Source organism: Tupaia chinensis, unplaced genomic scaffold (assembly GCF_000334495.1).
Source record: "Tupaia chinensis unplaced genomic scaffold, TupChi_1.0 Scaffold146650_1, whole genome shotgun sequence".
NCBI classification, from domain to species: domain Eukaryota; kingdom Metazoa; phylum Chordata; class Mammalia; order Scandentia; family Tupaiidae; genus Tupaia; species Tupaia belangeri.
Window position 1 is genome coordinate 1,990,666 of NW_006206507.1, and position 6,094 is coordinate 1,996,759.

The window sequence follows — 6,094 nt, forward strand, 5'->3', positions numbered from 1 at the left end:
CCCATTAAAAACTTTCAATGGGGAGATTATCTGAATACTACCCATGGCTATAAATGAATGCTGAAGAATGATCAAATTAGCCTGTCATCTTGTTTGTAGTTTGCTAAATGTCTTGGATAACATCTCTGAAGGTTAGAAAAATCCAGGCAGGCTTCTTGATTTAGCCTGCTCCCATAATGCTTGGCCTCACTAATGTAAACATAATTGATGTCTTCTACTTGTTAACAGTATAGAATGTCAAATTTTGAAAGTGTTTCTGAGTTGCAGTTGGGGTTTCTTAGAGAGTCTTGTTGATATTTCTTTTTTTCTAACTGAGAGTCTCATCACAGCAGGTTTTTTCTCCCTCCATGTGAGTTCATTGGAATCAGCACCCTGGCAAAGAATGCTTTCTCCTTCCTAATTCTCTTTAGCATTTATTTGTATCTTTGTTCTGTGGGGATCTTGAACCTACAGTGAGTAAAATGTGGCAGATATCAAAACTGCTGACACTCTTTCAAAGCAGATTGAGGGAACAGCCAAAATTTCAGGGTTGCACTTAATTTGAAAAATTGGTTGGAGAGTCTTGCATGCAGGGAAGCATCTGGGATGTTTGAAATATGACATTGGTGTTCCTGGCTGGAGAGTGAAGGCTATTGACCAGTACACAGAATGAAGCAGGCATGCTGCTCTGCATTTGAACATACAATTTTTTCTTACACTTTAAAAAGTGTAAATCTCCTGCTCCCTTTATGATCGAGGGGCTTTAAAATATCTCCATGTACCTCCATATCTCTCTTGGCTTGAAGAAAGGAGAGGAATGGGAGTGGATCACAGTGCAAGGATACCTGGCTCTCTGTGCCTGTCATACATCATACTTACTCCCTGCTGCCCTTACGAATGCTCAGTGGCAGCCTCAGAAGAATTCTCCCTGTGTTGTCTCCAGCAGGAGTTTCCTTGCCTGTGTAATAATCAGATCTGACCAGATGGTGATGAGTCTGGGAGTGCCTTCTGAATAGATGCTTTTTAATCATTCCAGCTAGGCTTCCCAAATCTAAGTGGACCAATCGGCTGTAGGCTATGCTAGTTATAAGAAATCTCACAATTCGGTCTAAAAGACTATTAATAAATGTGATTTCCCATAGTTCAATGGGAGGGCAATTTTTCCTGTCTGCAGTAATTTATTTTAAATGACTGAAGTGACAGACTGACAGCCATGGAGTCTGGAAACCTGATCACACACAGCTTATACCCTATTTTACTTCTGTGCATATCTATTCTATATTAAATTTATCACTGTGAGGGTCTCAGGATTGTATATTATTTCCACACACCCTGATAGTTGACCTTCTTCTGAGTGTCTGAACTTCATGATCTTGGCTGCTATATTGGGTGCTGTGGGACACCGTTCAGATTTCTCTTTAGAGACATGCTCCATTCTCAAGCTGCTGGCCACTGGTGGATTATGGTTGGGTCTCTTTTTTTCGAGGAGTTGCCTCAGCTCGCTCAGCAGAAGGGAGCTGCCTCCATCTAGATCACTTCTTTGTACTACTGCTCCTCAGTGCACCCATATTGAATGAATGCCTTAGGCAGGGGTAGAGAGATCCATCCTTGCTTCAATTCTGGACAACTCTAAAGAATGATCCCATCTTCAGAATTGTGTTTGGTTTCGACAAGGCCTGACACTCACCTTCTCCCGTTCCCCAGTCTTTCTGCTGTCACTCTATCACCAGTTCTATTTCCTTAGAACACTCTTTAGTGAACTCTGTGCACACAGATCTCCTCAGAAACCACTCTGGAACCCAAACTAAGACAGCCACTAAGGAAAAAAATTAAAATCCCAAACCAGCAGTGAATGTCATGTTTTGAGGATATTTGTCAGCTGCAACCTAAGGATAATATATTAGACCATGGTAATCTTTTTCTTTTAACACTGGTGATAAGGTATTTTTTTCTTTTCATTAAGTAAAAGGTTATAAAAATTGTGAAACAAAGATTCACTGAGAATTTTATCCTTGCCAGGTATTGGACCAGATGCAGGTGACATTAAGATAACAGAGTCTCTGCTCCTGAGGAGCTCCTGGTCTAGGGAAGACATACATCCAACCTCTTCACACCCAAACCTGTAATGGATTTTGATAGAGCAAAGGAAGTAATATATATCATATTCTATTAGTGAGAAAATGTAGATCTAGGATACTAATGAGCATTAGAAAAAATTTCATGATGGATGGGATGCCATTGGGTAATTTTTTTTTTTTTTTAGAGAGGTTTTTGTTATAGGGTGCGTATGCTCACCAGAAAGACAGAGAGAGACAGGAAGACAGAAAGTGAGAAATCACCCCCCAGAGAGGATGGCCACGCTGCAGTCCCTTTTCCTCCATTCTCCTCTCGGGATCTTGGGCACACACGCACACGTGCCTGGGGTGAGTTTAAGCCACCAGGTCTGGGACTCGAACTGCAGTCGACTACATGAGAGTCCAGCGACATAACCATTACAGTAACTGCTGGTCCCCCATTGGGTAATGTTTTAGAGCAAGAGTTCTTACACTTTTTCGCAAAGGGTGGGAATAATTTAGACCTTAGTGCTATTTGTTGCAATTGCTTAGCTCTGCTGTGTAAGTGTGTGGGTGTGGCTGTGTTTCAGTAGAATATTATTTACAAAAACAGTAAGCTGAATTTAGCTTGTGGCCATAGTTTGCTGACCCTTGTTTTAGAAGATAATTGAGACTTCACTATCAGACAGGAGATAGTAGTGAGGGAGGAATACACATGTTCCTCCCCACTTCTGCTTTCCCTTCCTTCTTCCTTCTTTCCTCCCTCCTTCCTTCTCTCCTTCCCTTCAGTCCTCCTTTCCTCTCTTCCTTTTCTCCCTTTGCTCACTACCCCTGCTGGAGCTATTTAATAGAGTACTGCTTCTCATATTCTCTTCTTCTTTTATTACTTATAAATATGCTAACTTGTGCTCATCGATCTTTAAGTGCTTTAGATCAAAACTGTGCATAGAATGAATAAGTTCTACAACTTTTTAGAAATTTCTGCCCCAGTACCTGGAATGAATATTGAATTTCATTTTAATGTAAATGTGCTCTCTATTCTGATCCTTTGCTATAGTTTGTTGGAACAAAAATTCTTGTTTCTTATTGATAATGTACAGTACTCAAATCTTTATGAAAATAGTTGTCTAAATTTGTGTTTAAATTTAAAATTGAAGTTTGGACATTTGGAAGATATTATATTTTATAGAATTCTAGTTGCTCTACCCACACTTGTCTGTCATCTATTTTATATCATTAACTTGAAGATGCTTTCAGTGGGAATTAGGCTTAAAAGTACTGAAGCCTATTTAGGACAAAAACTATTATAAAGTCTAAGAAATCATAACTTCTGTCAGATTCCACACGTCTTTTCCTAAACTAATTATGTATGTACATTTGAAAGGAAATTGTGTATATTTAGGACAATTAATGCAGGTGACACATAAGGTCTGATGAATTTGGCAATAAAGAAAAGGAGAAAACTACTTTGCTAGAGATTAGTGAGAAAAAAGAAAAAAATGTAAATAAAATCCTTTAGATTTGCCAGAGTTTTTTTCCCCACATAATGTTACTAGTTGACCACATTACAAATAGAAATCGTTTTGATCCCACATTAAGAGCAGTCAGAGGTGGAGAGTGGATGGAGTGGAGGATCAATCATGTTTGGAATAGTATAAGCAAGTTGTGCAAGTTATAGATTTGCCAAACTTTTTTTTTCCCACATAGTGTTACTAGTTGATCACATTACAAATAGAAATCATTTTGATCCCACATTAAGAGCAGTCAGAAGTGGGGAGTGGATGGAGTGGAGGATGATCAATCATGTTTGGAATAGTATAAGCAAGTTGTGTAAGTTATATTCACCTCAGAGGGTGCGTGATGGTCTAAGGCTCACATTTTTATTATAAAGTATGCAGAGCAGTGTGGAGTCATAGTAAGTTAAGGCCCCTATATTTTAAAAATTATATTCCACATGGTTTTCCATTTTATTATCATGTTTTAGGCTTACTGCTCTGCTTCAAACTTCTTATGAATGGGATCTAGTGTGGTGGGCACATGGCCTTTACTGCATGAGGCACTTTGCTGATTGGGAGAATGTGGTCAATTGCACATGGTCCCTGCGGGTGAGAGGTGCCACACCACATGCTCATGGTTGCTCCTTTACTACAGTTACTAGGCCGAGCAAGAGGGTAGTAGGCTTGGATGGGGGACAGGGATAAGAGGAACAAATGCTCGGCAGAGCCAATGCTTGGTCTAGGCTCAAATTAGTCACCTGATGGACAGCAATTATAAGAGCTCTTAGTGGCACAAAGCTCATTTAGTTATAGGTCAGAAACAAGTGGGTTTTTACTTCTCCCTTTGATTATAATCTAGAATTGAGAACCATCCTGAATAGACCTCTGTAAATCCCAGAACTAACATTTCTGTGCTATTTGATGCTGTTCTCTATAATTTGACCTGTTGGTCCTGTGTTCATGGATTCAGTTCCCCTCCTTTAGTCCACCACAGAATATATATGTTAGATCCACGTCATTTGTCTTTCCTACAAAGCAGTGTTTTCCCAAATCATGGTTCATGTTCCAAAGCAGTATGGTAAATGAGTTTAGATGGCTCATAGCCGGGGTGTGAAATAATATCCAATGGTATAGTGAAAAGTCAGTGATATCTCCTTTCAAGTTACTTTTAATTTTTATTATTTTAAATTATGGCAACTTTGTCTTACTATTTTAGATTGTGACAAGTCTTTTTAAGAAAGTCTTAAAGAACAGCTTTCAGGAGATGAAGCAGGCACTGAAGCATCACAGGCAACAATAGCAGATTAAAATATAATACTTTAAAAATTGTATTTATTTTTATGTTTTAGTTTCTCATTTATTATGCCAAGTAATACTGGTTTCATTTTTGCAGAGGTGATATTCAGTCTTATTCTAAAATAAATTTAAGTAACAGATAATGCAAGTTCAGAAAAACTATTAAACACATACAGGCGGTATACAAAAATGGCAAAAGTCTGGGATGTGGTATTTAATAGATAAAGTTTGAAAAACATTGACCCTTTGCTTTTGAATTTTTCTTTACTATTCTTCCTGAGATCCTTGAGTGAATAATGAGTGAATACCTTCTATCTCCACGACTTTAAATAGTATACTGAAGTCTCCTAAATACAGGTCTGTCTTCCGAGTTTGAGGGTCTTTACAGGACCATTAGGGCGTGCACAGCCTCCTCTGGTCAGATGTAAACTCACTTTTTATTACAAAACACTTCCTTCTCTTGTACTCCTAGTCCCCATTATGAGCTATTGTCCAAACTCTGTGACTTTTTCCTCTTGAATCTCTTTTGATCCTGTTCTCCTTCTGTCTGTATTATCAATAGTGCCATAACTCTGACCCTCAGTTTCTGTTTCTTGAACCAATATACTTGCTTTTCAACTGAATTCTATGCCTCCTCTATTGATTGCCCCTCCATCCATTCTGTTCACCACTGCCCAAGTTATTTTTGTACTGCATAAATCAATACATAGCCCTCCAATGTTTAAAATCCTTGTTGGTTGCACTTTCTTGTTGGAGTGGTATAAACTCCTTTACTTCACATATGAAGCCTTTTGCAGTTTGTCTTCTGAATGCAGCCATCTTTCTCATCTGTCAGACCTGCTGGTTTCCCATATCACACTATGTAATATAGCAACATTTATAGTTTTCTAATATACTGTTATGTGTTATTTATGTTTGCCCCTGTTCACCAAACTCCATCTATTAAATAGGAAGTCTGTGTAGAGTTACTTGGGTTTGATACCTGCTGTTGCCTCCTGTGAACATGTGATCTTGGTCAGATTATACAATCTTTCTCTTGACTCAGTTACCTTGTCTGTAAAGTGGCGATATGCACTAAGAAAAATTCATATCTCACAGTTTTGTTTTGAGGATCTAATAATTTAAATAAGTGAAGTATCTAGAATAGTATTTGAAACACAGTAAGCTGTCTGACTTATTTACTATCACTCGAGTGACTTTTATTTTTTGTCAACTGAATGAATTTCTATGCATTTAACAAGACAGATCTATTCTCACTTATTCTTGTCT